Source organism: Microcebus murinus, chromosome 15 (genome assembly GCF_040939455.1).
Source record: "Microcebus murinus isolate Inina chromosome 15, M.murinus_Inina_mat1.0, whole genome shotgun sequence".
NCBI classification, from domain to species: Eukaryota; Metazoa; Chordata; class Mammalia; order Primates; family Cheirogaleidae; genus Microcebus; species Microcebus murinus.
The window spans coordinates 79284552-79302044 of record NC_134118.1 but is presented as its reverse complement, the minus strand read 5'-3'; the positions used below and the strand labels follow the sequence as shown (position 1 = coordinate 79302044).

At 64.1% G+C, this 17493-nt stretch overlaps 5 non-coding genes across 5 annotated transcripts; all 5 read right to left on the bottom strand.

Annotated features, from left to right (window-relative positions):
* Positions 1–492: 492 nt before the first annotated feature.
* Positions 493–611, bottom strand: LOC142876494 (5S ribosomal RNA). The gene has a single exon (XR_012923395.1). It is a non-coding gene; the product is annotated as a 5S ribosomal RNA (ribosomal RNA).
* A 3524-nt stretch (positions 612–4135) lies between these two features.
* On the bottom strand, positions 4136–4254 carry LOC142876493 (5S ribosomal RNA). Its single transcript, XR_012923394.1, has one exon. It is a non-coding gene; the product is annotated as a 5S ribosomal RNA (ribosomal RNA).
* Positions 4255–7778: 3524 nt separating this feature from the next.
* On the bottom strand, positions 7779–7897 carry LOC142876492 (5S ribosomal RNA). The gene has a single exon (XR_012923393.1). It is a non-coding gene; the product is annotated as a 5S ribosomal RNA (ribosomal RNA).
* Positions 7898–11415: 3518 nt separating this feature from the next.
* LOC142876490 (5S ribosomal RNA) lies at positions 11416–11534 on the bottom strand. The gene has a single exon (XR_012923391.1). It is a non-coding gene; the product is annotated as a 5S ribosomal RNA (ribosomal RNA).
* A 3549-nt stretch (positions 11535–15083) lies between these two features.
* Positions 15084–15202, bottom strand: LOC142876489 (5S ribosomal RNA). The gene has a single exon (XR_012923390.1). It is a non-coding gene; the product is annotated as a 5S ribosomal RNA (ribosomal RNA).
* Between the last annotated feature and the right edge of the window lie 2291 nt (positions 15203–17493).

Below are 17493 nucleotides of genomic sequence, written 5' to 3'. Positions count from 1 at the left end.
ATGCAATCATAGAGATAAGAGACACTTTTTAAAAATAATGAATCCGAAGAGAAAAGTAAAAGGAGGCCTGTGGAGCAGGTCTGGGTGCGACTCCGGATCCCCCAACATCAGGTGCCACCACCAAAGATTCCTACGTGTAGCCCATAGAACCCCAAAAGCAACGGGACGAGTTCTGGTCACATACTCCCTCCAAATGACATCCTGGCCTTCTTCTGGAACTCCCTCCCCTCTCAGACTCTCAAGGTTTCCTCCAGCGTGTCGGTTCCCACAGAGCAGACCTTTGGTCTGAGACCTGACAGTCCAGAAGCCACGCATGCTGCCGCGTGACGGCGGTGTCGCGGCTTGGGACAAGAGGAGGCCCCACGGTGCGGGCTGGGGCGCCAGGCACCGCGGCGGGCGCTGAGGGTGGGGGTGACCCCCACCCCGGGCCGCCGCCTCGCTCCCAGAGAGGGGACAGAACAAGAGGCAAAACAAAAAAAAAAAAAAAGAAGAAGCCTACGGCACCCGGTATTCCCAGGCGGTCTCCCATCCAAGTACTAACCAGGCCCGACCCTGCTTAGCTTCCGAGACCAGACGAGGTCGGGCGCGTTCAGGGTGGTGTGGCCCTAGACGGCGGAGGGCGCCCCTGCCCCGCTCAAGAAGCCGAGCCTCTCTGCGCTTCCCCGCCGCCTCCTCCCGCCCCAGGCCCCGCACCGGCGCTGACCCGCGCCGGGCCGGGCCTGTTGAGTTCACCGGCCGGGTCCGGCGGGCTCCGAGGGACGGGGGTGACAGGCGGGGCGGGGCGGGCAGGGAGCGGTGGGCCGGGGTGGGGGGCTGTCTCTCTATACACACACACACACACACACACACACTCACACTCACACAAGATGCGCCTCCACGGCTGGACTCGCCAAGGTGGAGACCTTCCAGCCCCCTTCCTCTCCTCGCCTGGCCTCCTTCACCTACCCGCCCCCCACCCCCAGCTCGTGGCCGCCCCCGCCGCCGCCGCCGCCGCCGCCGCCGCCGCCGATTGCGCACGCGCGGATCGCCCGCCCTTTGACCCCAGGCAGGGGCCGCCCTCCCCGACAACCCCTTTCAGCTGGGCCCCCCACCCTGTGGGTGGGCTGCCGCCTATTCCCCCGGGCCCCGGGCTGGGGCACAGCGCATGGGGGAGGGGAGCGAGTGTATGGGGCGTCTCTCTCTCTCTCTAGGGATGTGTCCCATGGGTGGGGTGGCGTGGTTTGTGGGGCGCTGAAGAAATCAGTCCCCTCCATCTCCTACCTCTGGAAAACGCCCAAGCCCTTGGAGAACTGCCGGCAACGCGACCGGGGGGGCCGGGACCCTCCTCTGTGTCCTCCTGTGGCCCAGTCCAAGGGGCCGGGGCCTGGGCCTGGCCGGGGCTGCATTGGACCCCGACCACCCTGGCGTGTGGACTCGCTAAAAATCGGCCATTAGATATTGGATTCCAGCTTCATTGAGGTCATTTCACTAATGAGTGCACCGGAAAGAGTTTCCTAATCCATCTGTGAGGGTGGCAACTGAAAGAGAATTTTAAAGCTGACAGAATAGGCGAGGAAAGGCATAGGAGATTTCCACACCCAGTAAGGAAGCCTTTCCCGAAATGGAAGAAAGAAACGAGCAAACAGAAACACCGGTAGCCCGCCAGGATCAGAGTCTGCCCCCGAGAGAAAGTACCCTGACCAGGTTCACCCGTGGGTGGGTGGCGAGCTAGCGGCATTCAGAAGAGCGAGGCCCGCAGTCTGTGCAGAAGACACCTGCACTCGGGTGTGTGTGTGGCGGCACGATTCACAAGCAGCTCCAGATGTTAAGCCAAGGAGAAGCCAGGGAGTTCCCAACGCCCCAGGTGTCCTCAGCCCACGACTGGCTGCTGGGGGAATGCGAAGCCCGGCTCCTTGTCTCAGAGCGGGACAACCAGGAGGTGTGACGTACACCCCGGGGTTCCCAGGAGGATCAGGCTGAAGCTGGGACTTGGCCTGAAAGTGTCCCCTCGCATGGCCACCCCCTTCCCCTTCCTGCTCCTCTACTCCTGGTGCCCCTCCATCCAGGGGCCAGACCTTAAAGAGTCACCCGCAAGAGAATCCTGGTCCCAAAGGAGCCTTCTGGGGGACCCGTGCTGAGAGAGGTTGTGGGCATGGCCCGCTGGGGCTCTGCCCGACCCAGGGCTGAGAGATGCAACCTCCCAGCTCTGGGTCCCTGCAGGGGAAGCGTTGGCAAGCACAGGGCCAGTCCTCCAAAGGCCCAGGTGCAGGGAGCCCAGGCCAAGCAGCCTGTGGAAGAAGCCACCCCGGGAAGACGACTGCAGGCCACGGCCCTTCCCACCTCCTCCTCCTCCTCCTCCTGCTCCTCCACCCCCACCGACCTCCCACCCCCCACCCCCGACATGGCGCAGGGCTCAGAGACACCTCAGACACTTGCTACCCAAAGTGCAAAGGGCATCAGTTGCTCCTCCAAACCCCCCCCCCTGCCCAGCAGACCGCGTCGTCCAGCCAGCCCCCGGGCCTCCCTGGGGTGCCCAGCACAAAAGTGCAGACAACCACCGGACCCTCAATCTCAGTTTTCGGATGTTTTTGCCACTCTAAGGACCCGCAGGCCAGCTGGGCCTTCTGGCAGGACAGAGAGCCCCGGAATCCGACGTGGAGAGCTGGGTGTACGTCCCCACGAGGAGGCGGTCCCCACCTCCGCGGCTCTCCCCTTGCGGGGGGGGGTGAAAGCAGCCACGGGGCCTCGGAGAAGACACCAGGCTGGGCGCCCGCCCCACAGTGGGGGCACGTCCCCCGCAGGCCACTTAGCGACGGCCGCCGGCCGGCGGACGGTTGGGTGGCGCGAGACGCTGCGGCCGCCCTGCTACCGGGTTCCTGGGAGGGCGTCCTGGAACCAGCGTCCACACCAAGCCCTTGGAAGGCCCAGGCGACGGAGGAGCCCCGTCAGGCAGGGGCCGAGGACGGTGACGGCCCGGGCGGGGAGGAGCGTGTCAGGCAGGGGCAGAGGACGGTGACAGGTGACAGGCCGGGCGGGAAGGAGTCAGTCAGGCAGGGGCCGAGGAGGAGACGGGCTGGGTAAGGGTTAGGGTTAGAGTCAGGGCACAAGTCACAATCGCAAAGACCTGGAAGCGACCCGAGTGCCCATCGACCCACGAGTGCGTAAATGAAATGTGGCGCGTGGACACCACGGAGTGCTATTCAGCTAGGAGGAGCAGCGGTGAGAGGGCACCTCTCGTGGTTCTCCTGGCCAGAGCTGGAACCCGTTCCAGTAAGCCAGGTAGCCCAAGAATGGACACACGAGCACCACGTGCTCGCGCTCACCAGCAAATGGGTACGAACCGATGGACACCTAAGTGGACACAGAGGAATCACCTTCATCGGGTGGGTGTCGGGCGGGTGGGGGGAGGGGATGGGCATACACCTCCATTAGGAATGGGGTGGGTGCGCACCGACTGGGGGATGGGCGCACTTGAGGCTCTGACCCGAGGGGGGAGGCAGGGAGAGGGCAACGTACCCGACCCTAACATTGGTACCCCCACAATACGCTGGAACGACATCAGAGGTAAATGAATAAGAACACAGGGGGGAGGGGGGCACGGGCAACACATGTCACCTTAATACTTGGACTCCCATCATCTGCTTGAAAAGAGAGAGAAAAGAAAATGCAATCATAGAGATAAGAGACACTTTTTAAAAATAATGAATCCGAAGAGAAAAGTAAAAGGAGGCCTGTGGAGCAGGTCTGGGTGCGACTCCGGATCCCCCAACATCAGGTGCCACCACCAAAGATTCCTACGTGTAGCCCATAGAACCCCAAAAGCAACGGGACGAGTTCTGGTCACATACTCCCTCCAAATGACATCCTGGCCTTCTTCTGGAACTCCCTCCCCTCTCAGACTCTCAAGGTTTCCTCCAGCGTGTCGGTTCCCACAGAGCAGACCTTTGGTCTGAGACCTGACAGTCCAGAAGCCACGCATGCTGCCGCGTGACGGCGGTGTCGCGGCTTGGGACAAGAGGAGGCCCCACGGTGCGGGCTGGGGCGCCAGGCACCGCGGCGGGCGCTGAGGGTGGGGGTGACCCCCACCCCGGGCCGCCGCCTCGCTCCCAGAGAGGGGACAGAACAAGAGGCAAAACAAAAAAAAAAAAAAAGAAGAAGCCTACGGCACCCGGTATTCCCAGGCGGTCTCCCATCCAAGTACTAACCAGGCCCGACCCTGCTTAGCTTCCGAGACCAGACGAGGTCGGGCGCGTTCAGGGTGGTGTGGCCCTAGACGGCGGAGGGCGCCCCTGCCCCGCTCAAGAAGCCGAGCCTCTCTGCGCTTCCCCGCCGCCTCCTCCCGCCCCAGGCCCCGCACCGGCGCTGACCCGCGCCGGGCCGGGCCTGTTGAGTTCACCGGCCGGGTCCGGCGGGCTCCGAGGGACGGGGGTGACAGGCGGGGCGGGGCGGGCAGGGAGCGGTGGGCCGGGGTGGGGGGCTGTCTCTCTATACACACACACACACACACACACACACTCACACTCACACAAGATGCGCCTCCACGGCTGGACTCGCCAAGGTGGAGACCTTCCAGCCCCCTTCCTCTCCTCGCCTGGCCTCCTTCACCTACCCGCCCCCCACCCCCAGCTCGTGGCCGCCCCCGCCGCCGCCGCCGCCGCCGCCGCCGCCGCCGATTGCGCACGCGCGGATCGCCCGCCCTTTGACCCCAGGCAGGGGCCGCCCTCCCCGACAACCCCTTTCAGCTGGGCCCCCCACCCTGTGGGTGGGCTGCCGCCTATTCCCCCGGGCCCCGGGCTGGGGCACAGCGCATGGGGGAGGGGAGCGAGTGTATGGGGCGTCTCTCTCTCTCTCTAGGGATGTGTCCCATGGGTGGGGTGGCGTGGTTTGTGGGGCGCTGAAGAAATCAGTCCCCTCCATCTCCTACCTCTGGAAAACGCCCAAGCCCTTGGAGAACTGCCGGCAACGCGACCGGGGGGGCCGGGACCCTCCTCTGCGTCCTCCTGTGGCCCAGTCCAAGGGGCCGGGGCCTGGGCCTGGCCGGGGCTGCATTGGACCCCGACCACCCTGGCGTGTGGACTCGCTAAAAATCGGCCATTAGATATTGGATTCCAGCTTCATTGAGGTCATTTCACTAATGAGTGCACCGGAAAGAGTTTCCTAATCCATCTGTGAGGGTGGCAACTGAAAGAGAATTTTAAAGCTGACAGAATAGGCGAGGAAAGGCATAGGAGATTTCCACACCCAGTAAGGAAGCCTTTCCCGAAATGGAAGAAAGAAACGAGCAAACAGAAACACCGGTAGCCCGCCAGGATCAGAGTCTGCCCCCGAGAGAAAGTACCCTGACCAGGTTCACCCGTGGGTGGGTGGCGAGCTAGCGGCATTCAGAAGAGCGAGGCCCGCAGTCTGTGCAGAAGACACCTGCACTCGGGTGTGTGTGTGGCGGCACGATTCACAAGCAGCTCCAGATGTTAAGCCAAGGAGAAGCCAGGGAGTTCCCAACGCCCCAGGTGTCCTCAGCCCACGACTGGCTGCTGGGGGAATGCGAAGCCCGGCTCCTTGTCTCAGAGCGGGACAACCAGGAGGTGTGACGTACACCCCGGGGTTCCCAGGAGGATCAGGCTGAAGCTGGGACTTGGCCTGAAAGTGTCCCCTCGCATGGCCACCCCCTTCCCCTTCCTGCTCCTCTACTCCTGGTGCCCCTCCATCCAGGGGCCAGACCTTAAAGAGTCACCCGCAAGAGAATCCTGGTCCCAAAGGAGCCTTCTGGGGGACCCGTGCTGAGAGAGGTTGTGGGCATGGCCCGCTGGGGCTCTGCCCGACCCAGGGCTGAGAGATGCAACCTCCCAGCTCTGGGTCCCTGCAGGGGAAGCGTTGGCAAGCACAGGGCCAGTCCTCCAAAGGCCCAGGTGCAGGGAGCCCAGGCCAAGCAGCCTGTGGAAGAAGCCACCCCGGGAAGACGACTGCAGGCCACGGCCCTTCCCACCTCCTCCTCCTCCTCCTCCTGCTCCTCCACCCCCACCGACCTCCCACCCCCCACCCCCGACATGGCGCAGGGCTCAGAGACACCTCAGACACTTGCTACCCAAAGTGCAAAGGGCATCAGTTGCTCCTCCAAACCCCCCCCCCTGCCCAGCAGACCGCGTCGTCCAGCCAGCCCCCGGGCCTCCCTGGGGTGCCCAGCACAAAAGTGCAGACAACCACCGGACCCTCAATCTCAGTTTTCGGATGTTTTTGCCACTCTAAGGACCCGCAGGCCAGCTGGGCCTTCTGGCAGGACAGAGAGCCCCGGAATCCGACGTGGAGAGCTGGGTGTACGTCCCCACGAGGAGGCGGTCCCCACCTCCGCGGCTCTCCCCTTGCGGGGGGGGGTGAAAGCAGCCACGGGGCCTCGGAGAAGACACCAGGCTGGGCGCCCGCCCCACAGTGGGGGCACGTCCCCCGCAGGCCACTTAGCGACGGCCGCCGGCCGGCGGACGGTTGGGTGGCGCGAGACGCTGCGGCCGCCCTGCTACCGGGTTCCTGGGAGGGCGTCCTGGAACCAGCGTCCACACCAAGCCCTTGGAAGGCCCAGGCGACGGAGGAGCCCCGTCAGGCAGGGGCCGAGGACGGTGACGGCCCGGGCGGGGAGGAGCGTGTCAGGCAGGGGCAGAGGACGGTGACAGGTGACAGGCCGGGCGGGAAGGAGTCAGTCAGGCAGGGGCCGAGGAGGAGACGGGCTGGGTAAGGGTTAGGGTTAGAGTCAGGGCACAAGTCACAATCGCAAAGACCTGGAAGCGACCCGAGTGCCCATCGACCCACGAGTGCGTAAATGAAATGTGGCGCGTGGACACCACGGAGTGCTATTCAGCTAGGAGGAGCAGCGGTGAGAGGGCACCTCTCGTGGTTCTCCTGGCCAGAGCTGGAACCCGTTCCAGTAAGCCAGGTAGCCCAAGAATGGACACACGAGCACCACGTGCTCGCGCTCACCAGCAAATGGGTACGAACCGATGGACACCTAAGTGGACACAGAGGAATCACCTTCATCGGGTGGGTGTCGGGCGGGTGGGGGGAGGGGATGGGCATACACCTCCATTAGGAATGGGGTGGGTGCGCACCGACTGGGGCATGGGCGCACTTGAGGCTCTGACCCGAGGGGGGAGGCTGGGAGAGGGCAACGTACCCGACCTTAACATTGGTACCCCCACAATACGCTGGAACGACATCAGAGGTAAATGAATAAGAACACAGGGGGGAGGGGGGCACGGGCAACACATGTCACCTTAATACTTGGACTCCCATCATCTGCTTGAAAAGAGAGAGAAAAGAAAATGCAATCATAGAGATAAGAGACACTTTTTAAAAATAATGAATCCGAAGAGAAAAGTAAAAGGAGGCCTGTGGAGCAGGTCTGGGTGCGACTCCGGATCCCCCAACATCAGGTGCCACCACCAAAGATTCCTACGTGTAGCCCATAGAACCCCAAAAGCAACGGGACGAGTTCTGGTCACATACTCCCTCCAAATGACATCCTGGCCTTCTTCTGGAACTCCCTCCCCTCTCAGACTCTCAAGGTTTCCTCCAGCGTGTCGGTTCCCACAGAGCAGACCTTTGGTCTGAGACCTGACAGTCCAGAAGCCACGCATGCTGCCGCGTGACGGCGGTGTCGCGGCTTGGGACAAGAGGAGGCCCCACGGTGCGGGCTGGGGCGCCAGGCACCGCGGCGGGCGCTGAGGGTGGGGGTGACCCCCACCCCGGGCCGCCGCCTCGCTCCCAGAGAGGGGACAGAACAAGAGGCAAAACAAAAAAAAAAAAAAAGAAGAAGCCTACGGCACCCGGTATTCCCAGGCGGTCTCCCATCCAAGTACTAACCAGGCCCGACCCTGCTTAGCTTCCGAGACCAGACGAGGTCGGGCGCGTTCAGGGTGGTGTGGCCCTAGACGGCGGAGGGCGCCCCTGCCCCGCTCAAGAAGCCGAGCCTCTCTGCGCTTCCCCGCCGCCTCCTCCCGCCCCAGGCCCCGCACCGGCGCTGACCCGCGCCGGGCCGGGCCTGTTGAGTTCACCGGCCGGGTCCGGCGGGCTCCGAGGGACGGGGGTGACAGGCGGGGCGGGGCGGGCAGGGAGCGGTGGGCCGGGGTGGGGGGCTGTCTCTCTATACACACACACACACACACACACACACTCACACTCACACAAGATGCGCCTCCACGGCTGGACTCGCCAAGGTGGAGACCTTCCAGCCCCCTTCCTCTCCTCGCCTGGCCTCCTTCACCTACCCGCCCCCCACCCCCAGCTCGTGGCCGCCCCCGCCGCCGCCGCCGCCGCCGCCGCCGATTGCGCACGCGCGGATCGCCCGCCCTTTGACCCCAGGCAGGGGCCGCCCTCCCCGACAACCCCTTTCAGCTGGGCCCCCCACCCTGTGGGTGGGCTGCCGCCTATTCCCCCGGGCCCCGGGCTGGGGCACAGCGCATGGGGGAGGGGAGCGAGTGTATGGGGCGTCTCTCTCTCTCTCTAGGGATGTGTCCCATGGGTGGGGTGGCGTGGTTTGTGGGGCGCTGAAGAAATCAGTCCCCTCCATCTCCTACCTCTGGAAAACGCCCAAGCCCTTGGAGAACTGCCGGCAACGCGACCGGGGGGGCCGGGACCCTCCTCTGTGTCCTCCTGTGGCCCAGTCCAAGGGGCCGGGGCCTGGGCCTGGCCGGGGCTGCATTGGACCCCGACCACCCTGGCGTGTGGACTCGCTAAAAATCGGCCATTAGATATTGGATTCCAGCTTCATTGAGGTCATTTCACTAATGAGTGCACCGGAAAGAGTTTCCTAATCCATCTGTGAGGGTGGCAACTGAAAGAGAATTTTAAAGCTGACAGAATAGGCGAGGAAAGGCATAGGAGATTTCCACACCCAGTAAGGAAGCCTTTCCCGAAATGGAAGAAAGAAACGAGCAAACAGAAACACCGGTAGCCCGCCAGGATCAGAGTCTGCCCCCGAGAGAAAGTACCCTGACCAGGTTCACCCGTGGGTGGGTGGCGAGCTAGCGGCATTCAGAAGAGCGAGGCCCGCAGTCTGTGCAGAAGACACCTGCACTCGGGTGTGTGTGTGGCGGCACGATTCACAAGCAGCTCCAGATGTTAAGCCAAGGAGAAGCCAGGGAGTTCCCAACGCCCCAGGTGTCCTCAGCCCACGACTGGCTGCTGGGGGAATGCGAAGCCCGGCTCCTTGTCTCAGAGCGGGACAACCAGGAGGTGTGACGTACACCCCGGGGTTCCCAGGAGGATCAGGCTGAAGCTGGGACTTGGCCTGAAAGTGTCCCCTCGCATGGCCACCCCCTTCCCCTTCCTGCTCCTCTACTCCTGGTGCCCCTCCATCCAGGGGCCAGACCTTAAAGAGTCACCCGCAAGAGAATCCTGGTCCCAAAGGAGCCTTCTGGGGGACCCGTGCTGAGAGAGGTTGTGGGCATGGCCCGCTGGGGCTCTGCCCGACCCAGGGCTGAGAGATGCAACCTCCCAGCTCTGGGTCCCTGCAGGGGAAGCGTTGGCAAGCACAGGGCCAGTCCTCCAAAGGCCCAGGTGCAGGGAGCCCAGGCCAAGCAGCCTGTGGAAGAAGCCACCCCGGGAAGACGACTGCAGGCCACGGCCCTTCCCACCTCCTCCTCCTCCTCCTCCTGCTCCTCCACCCCCACCGACCTCCCACCCCCCACCCCCGACATGGCGCAGGGCTCAGAGACACCTCAGACACTTGCTACCCAAAGTGCAAAGGGCATCAGTTGCTCCTCCAAACCCCCCCCCCTGCCCAGCAGACCGCGTCGTCCAGCCAGCCCCCGGGCCTCCCTGGGGTGCCCAGCACAAAAGTGCAGACAACCACCGGACCCTCAATCTCAGTTTTCGGATGTTTTTGCCACTCTAAGGACCCGCAGGCCAGCTGGGCCTTCTGGCAGGACAGAGAGCCCCGGAATCCGACGTGGAGAGCTGGGTGTACGTCCCCACGAGGAGGCGGTCCCCACCTCCGCGGCTCTCCCCTTGCGGGGGGGGGTGAAAGCAGCCACGGGGCCTCGGAGAAGACACCAGGCTGGGCGCCCGCCCCACAGTGGGGGCACGTCCCCCGCAGGCCACTTAGCGACGGCCGCCGGCCGGCGGACGGTTGGGTGGCGCGAGACGCTGCGGCCGCCCTGCTACCGGGTTCCTGGGAGGGCGTCCTGGAACCAGCGTCCACACCAAGCCCTTGGAAGGCCCAGGCGACGGAGGAGCCCCGTCAGGCAGGGGCCGAGGACGGTGACGGCCCGGGCGGGGAGGAGCGTGTCAGGCAGGGGCAGAGGACGGTGACAGGTGACAGGCCGGGCGGGAAGGAGTCAGTCAGGCAGGGGCCGAGGAGGAGACGGGCTGGGTAAGGGTTAGGGTTAGAGTCAGGGCACAAGTCACAATCGCAAAGACCTGGAAGCGACCCGAGTGCCCATCGACCCACGAGTGCGTAAATGAAATGTGGCGCGTGGACACCACGGAGTGCTATTCAGCTAGGAGGAGCAGCGGTGAGAGGGCACCTCTCGTGGTTCTCCTGGCCAGAGCTGGAACCCGTTCCAGTAAGCCAGGTAGCCCAAGAATGGACACACGAGCACCACGTGCTCGCGCTCACCAGCAAATGGGTACGAACCGATGGACACCTAAGTGGACACAGAGGAATCACCTTCATCGGGTGGGTGTCGGGCGGGTGGGGGGAGGGGATGGGCATACACCTCCATTAGGAATGGGGTGGGTGCGCACCGACTGGGGCATGGGCGCACTTGAGGCTCTGACCCGAGGGGGGAGGCTGGGAGAGGGCAACGTACCCGACCTTAACATTGGTACCCCCACAATACGCTGGAACGACATCAGAGGTAAATGAATAAGAACACAGGGGGGAGGGGGGCACGGGCAACACATGTCACCTTAATACTTGGACTCCCATCATCTGCTTGAAAAGAGAGAGAAAAGAAAATGCAATCATAGAGATAAGAGACACTTTTTAAAAATAATGAATCCGAAGAGAAAAGTAAAAGGAGGCCTGTGGAGCAGGTCTGGGTGCGACTCCGGATCCCCCAACATCAGGTGCCACCACCAAAGATTCCTACGTGTAGCCCATAGAACCCCAAAAGCAACGGGACGAGTTCTGGTCACATACTCCCTCCAAATGACATCCTGGCCTTCTTCTGGAACTCCCTCCCCTCTCAGACTCTCAAGGTTTCCTCCAGCGTGTCGGTTCCCACAGAGCAGACCTTTGGTCTGAGACCTGACAGTCCAGAAGCCACGCATGCTGCCGCGTGACGGCGGTGTCGCGGCTTGGGACAAGAGGAGGCCCCACGGTGCGGGCTGGGGCGCCAGGCACCGCGGCGGGCGCTGAGGGTGGGGGTGACCCCCACCCCGGGCCGCCGCCTCGCTCCCAGAGAGGGGACAGAACAAGAGGCAAAACAAAAAAAAAAAAAAAGAAGAAGCCTACGGCACCCGGTATTCCCAGGCGGTCTCCCATCCAAGTACTAACCAGGCCCGACCCTGCTTAGCTTCCGAGACCAGACGAGGTCGGGCGCGTTCAGGGTGGTGTGGCCCTAGACGGCGGAGGGCGCCCCTGCCCCGCTCAAGAAGCCGAGCCTCTCTGCGCTTCCCCGCCGCCTCCTCCCGCCCCAGGCCCCGCACCGGCGCTGACCCGCGCCGGGCCGGGCCTGTTGAGTTCACCGGCCGGGTCCGGCGGGCTCCGAGGGACGGGGGTGACAGGCGGGGCGGGGCGGGCAGGGAGCGGTGGGCCGGGGTGGGGGGCTGTCTCTCTATACACACACACACACACACACACACACACTCACACTCACACTCACACAAGATGCGCCTCCACGGCTGGACTCGCCAAGGTGGAGACCTTCCAGCCCCCTTCCTCTCCTCGCCTGGCCTCCTTCACCTACCCGCCCCCCACCCCCAGCTCGTGGCCGCCCCCGCCGCCGCCGCCGCCGCCGCCGCCGCCGCCGCCGCCGCCGCCGATTGCGCACGCGCGGATCGCCCGCCCTTTGACCCCAGGCAGGGGCCGCCCTCCCCGACAACCCCTTTCAGCTGGGCCCCCCACCCTGTGGGTGGGCTGCCGCCTATTCCCCCGGGCCCCGGGCTGGGGCACAGCGCATGGGGGAGGGGAGCGAGTGTATGGGGCGTCTCTCTCTCTCTCTAGGGATGTGTCCCATGGGTGGGGTGGCGTGGTTTGTGGGGCGCTGAAGAAATCAGTCCCCTCCATCTCCTACCTCTGGAAAACGCCCAAGCCCTTGGAGAACTGCCGGCAACGCGACCGGGGGGGCCGGGACCCTCCTCTGTGTCCTCCTGTGGCCCAGTCCAAGGGGCCGGGGCCTGGGCCTGGCCGGGGCTGCATTGGACCCCGACCACCCTGGCGTGTGGACTCGCTAAAAATCGGCCATTAGATATTGGATTCCAGCTTCATTGAGGTCATTTCACTAATGAGTGCACCGGAAAGAGTTTCCTAATCCATCTGTGAGGGTGGCAACTGAAAGAGAATTTTAAAGCTGACAGAATAGGCGAGGAAAGGCATAGGAGATTTCCACACCCAGTAAGGAAGCCTTTCCCGAAATGGAAGAAAGAAACGAGCAAACAGAAACACCGGTAGCCCGCCAGGATCAGAGTCTGCCCCCGAGAGAAAGTACCCTGACCAGGTTCACCCGTGGGTGGGTGGCGAGCTAGCGGCATTCAGAAGAGCGAGGCCCGCAGTCTGTGCAGAAGACACCTGCACTCGGGTGTGTGTGTGGCGGCACGATTCACAAGCAGCTCCAGATGTTAAGCCAAGGAGAAGCCAGGGAGTTCCCAACGCCCCAGGTGTCCTCAGCCCACGACTGGCTGCTGGGGGAATGCGAAGCCCGGCTCCTTGTCTCAGAGCGGGACAACCAGGAGGTGTGACGTACACCCCGGGGTTCCCAGGAGGATCAGGCTGAAGCTGGGACTTGGCCTGAAAGTGTCCCCTCGCATGGCCACCCCCTTCCCCTTCCTGCTCCTCTACTCCTGGTGCCCCTCCATCCAGGGGCCAGACCTTAAAGAGTCACCCGCAAGAGAATCCTGGTCCCAAAGGAGCCTTCTGGGGGACCCGTGCTGAGAGAGGTTGTGGGCATGGCCCGCTGGGGCTCTGCCCGACCCAGGGCTGAGAGATGCAACCTCCCAGCTCTGGGTCCCTGCAGGGGAAGCGTTGGCAAGCACAGGGCCAGTCCTCCAAAGGCCCAGGTGCAGGGAGCCCAGGCCAAGCAGCCTGTGGAAGAAGCCACCCCGGGAAGACGACTGCAGGCCACGGCCCTTCCCACCTCCTCCTCCTCCTCCTCCTGCTCCTCCACCCCCACCGACCTCCCACCCCCCACCCCCGACATGGCGCAGGGCTCAGAGACACCTCAGACACTTGCTACCCAAAGTGCAAAGGGCATCAGTTGCTCCTCCAAACCCCCCCCCCTGCCCAGCAGACCGCGTCGTCCAGCCAGCCCCCGGGCCTCCCTGGGGTGCCCAGCACAAAAGTGCAGACAACCACCGGACCCTCAATCTCAGTTTTCGGATGTTTTTGCCACTCTAAGGACCCGCAGGCCAGCTGGGCCTTCTGGCAGGACAGAGAGCCCCGGAATCCGACGTGGAGAGCTGGGTGTACGTCCCCACGAGGAGGCGGTCCCCACCTCCGCGGCTCTCCCCTTGCGGGGGGGGGGTGAAAGCAGCCACGGGGCCTCGGAGAAGACACCAGGCTGGGCGCCCGCCCCACAGTGGGGGCACGTCCCCCGCAGGCCACTTAGCGACGGCCGCCGGCCGGCGGACGGTTGGGTGGCGCGAGACGCTGCGGCCGCCCTGCTACCGGGTTCCTGGGAGGGCGTCCTGGAACCAGCGTCCACACCAAGCCCTTGGAAGGCCCAGGCGACGGAGGAGCCCCGTCAGGCAGGGGCCGAGGACGGTGACGGCCCGGGCGGGGAGGAGCGTGTCAGGCAGGGGCAGAGGACGGTGACAGGTGACAGGCCGGGCGGGAAGGAGTCAGTCAGGCAGGGGCCGAGGAGGAGACGGGCTGGGTAAGGGTTAGGGTTAGAGTCAGGGCACAAGTCACAATCGCAAAGACCTGGAAGCGACCCGAGTGCCCATCGACCCACGAGTGCGTAAATGAAATGTGGCGCGTGGACACCACGGAGTGCTATTCAGCTAGGAGGAGCAGCGGTGAGAGGGCACCTCTCGTGGTTCTCCTGGCCAGAGCTGGAACCCGTTCCAGTAAGCCAGGTAGCCCAAGAATGGACACACGAGCACCACGTGCTCGCGCTCACCAGCAAATGGGTACGAACCGATGGACACCTAAGTGGACACAGAGGAATCACCTTCATCGGGTGGGTGTCGGGCGGGTGGGGGGAGGGGATGGGCATACACCTCCATTAGGAATGGGGTGGGTGCGCACCGACTGGGGCATGGGCGCACTTGAGGCTCTGACCCGAGGGGGGAGGCTGGGAGAGGGCAACGTACCCGACCTTAACATTGGTACCCCCACAATACGCTGGAACGACATCAGAGGTAAATGAATAAGAACACAGGGGGGAGGGGGGCACGGGCAACACATGTCACCTTAATACTTGGACTCCCATCATCTGCTTGAAAAGAGAGAGAAAAGAAAATGCAATCATAGAGATAAGAGACACTTTTTAAAAATAATGAATCCGAAGAGAAAAGTAAAAGGAGGCCTGTGGAGCAGGTCTGGGTGCGACTCCGGATCCCCCAACATCAGGTGCCACCACCAAAGATTCCTACGTGTAGCCCATAGAACCCCAAAAGCAACGGGACGAGTTCTGGTCACATACTCCCTCCAAATGACATCCTGGCCTTCTTCTGGAACTCCCTCCCCTCTCAGACTCTCAAGGTTTCCTCCAGCATGTCGGTTCCCACAGAGCAGACCTTTGGTCTGAGACCTGACAGTCCAGAAGCCACGCATGCTGCCGCGTGACGGCGGTGTCGCGGCTTGGGACAAGAGGAGGCCCCACGGTGCGGGCTGGGGCGCCAGGCACCGCGGCGGGCGCTGAGGGTGGGGGTGACCCCCACCCCGGGCCGCCGCCTCGCTCCCAGAGAGGGGACAGAACAAGAGGCAAAACAAAAAAAAAAAAAATAAAAGAAGAAGCCTACGGCACCCGGTATTCCCAGGCGGTCTCCCATCCAAGTACTAACCAGGCCCGACCCTGCTTAGCTTCCGAGACCAGACGAGGTCGGGCGCGTTCAGGGTGGTGTGGCCCTAGACGGCGGAGGGCGCCCCTGCCCCGCTCAAGAAGCCGAGCCTCTCTGCGCTTCCCCGCCGCCTCCTCCCGCCCCAGGCCCCGCACCGGCGCTGACCCGCGCCGGGCCGGGCCTGTTGAGTTCACCGGCCGGGTCCGGCGGGCTCCGAGGGACGGGGGTGACAGGCGGGGCGGGGCGGGCAGGGAGCGGTGGGCCGGGGTGGGGGGCTGTCTCTCTATACACACACACACACACACACACACACTCACACTCACACAAGATGCGCCTCCACGGCTGGACTCGCCAAGGTGGAGACCTTCCAGCCCCCTTCCTCTCCTCGCCTGGCCTCCTTCACCTACCCGCCCCCCACCCCCAGCTCGTGGCCGCCCCCGCCGCCGCCGCCGCCGCCGCCGCCGCCGCCGCCGCCGCCGATTGCGCACGCGCGGATCGCCCGCCCTTTGACCCCAGGCAGGGGCCGCCCTCCCCGACAACCCCTTTCAGCTGGGCCCCCCACCCTGTGGGTGGGCTGCCGCCTATTCCCCCGGGCCCCGGGCTGGGGCACAGCGCATGGGGGAGGGGAGCGAGTGTATGGGGCGTCTCTCTCTCTCTCTAGGGATGTGTCCCATGGGTGGGGTGGCGTGGTTTGTGGGGCGCTGAAGAAATCAGTCCCCTCCATCTCCTACCTCTGGAAAACGCCCAAGCCCTTGGAGAACTGCCGGCAACGCGACCGGGGGGGCCGGGACCCTCCTCTGCGTCCTCCTGTGGCCCAGTCCAAGGGGCCGGGGCCTGGGCCTGGCCGGGGCTGCATTGGACCCCGACCACCCTGGCGTGTGGACTCGCTAAAAATCGGCCATTAGATATTGGATTCCAGCTTCATTGAGGTCATTTCACTAATGAGTGCACCGGAAAGAGTTTCCTAATCCATCTGTGAGGGTGGCAACTGAAAGAGAATTTTAAAGCTGACAGAATAGGCGAGGAAAGGCATAGGAGATTTCCACACCCAGTAAGGAAGCCTTTCCCGAAATGGAAGAAAGAAACGAGCAAACAGAAACACCGGTAGCCCGCCAGGATCAGAGTCTGCCCCCGAGAGAAAGTACCCTGACCAGGTTCACCCGTGGGTGGGTGGCGAGCTAGCGGCATTCAGAAGAGCGAGGCCCGCAGTCTGTGCAGAAGACACCTGCACTCGGGTGTGTGTGTGGCGGCACGATTCACAAGCAGCTCCAGATGTTAAGCCAAGGAGAAGCCAGGGAGTTCCCAACGCCCCAGGTGTCCTCAGCCCACGACTGGCTGCTGGGGGAATGCGAAGCCCGGCTCCTTGTCTCAGAGCGGGACAACCAGGAGGTGTGACGTACACCCCGGGGTTCCCAGGAGGATCAGGCTGAAGCTGGGACTTGGCCTGAAAGTGTCCCCTCGCATGGCCACCCCCTTCCCCTTCCTGCTCCTCTACTCCTGGTGCCCCTCCATCCAGGGGCCAGACCTTAAAGAGTCACCCGCAAGAGAATCCTGGTCCCAAAGGAGCCTTCTGGGGGACCCGTGCTGAGAGAGGTTGTGGGCATGGCCCGCTGGGGCTCTGCCCGACCCAGGGCTGAGAGATGCAACCTCCCAGCTCTGGGTCCCTGCAGGGGAAGCGTTGGCAAGCACAGGGCCAGTCCTCCAAAGGCCCAGGTGCAGGGAGCCCAGGCCAAGCAGCCTGTGGAAGAAGCCACCCCGGGAAGACGACTGCAGGCCACGGCCCTTCCCACCTCCTCCTCCTCCTCCTCCTGCTCCTCCACCCCCACCGACCTCCCACCCCCCACCCCCGACATGGCGCAGGGCTCAGAGACACCTCAGACACTTGCTACCCAAAGTGCAAAGGGCATCAGTTGCTCCTCCAAACCCCCCCCCCTGCCCAGCAGACCGCGTCGTCCAGCCAGCCCCCGGGCCTCCCTGGGGTGCCCAGCACAAAAGTGCAGACAACCACCGGACCCTCAATCTCAGTTTTCGGATGTTTTTGCCACTCTAAGGACCCGCAGGCCAGCTGGGCCTTCTGGCAGGACAGAGAGCCCCGGAATCCGACGTGGAGAGCTGGGTGTACGTCCCCACGAGGAGGCGGTCCCCACCTCCGCGGCTCTCCCCTTGCGGGGGGGGGTGAAAGCAGCCACGGGGCCTCGGAGAAGACACCAGGCTGGGCGCCCGCCCCACAGTGGGGGCACGTCCCCCGCAGGCCACTTAGCGACGGCCGCCGGCCGGCGGACGGTTGGGTGGCGCGAGACGCTGCGGCCGCCCTGCTACCGGGTTCCTGGGAGGGCGTCCTGGAACCAGCGTCCACACCAAGCC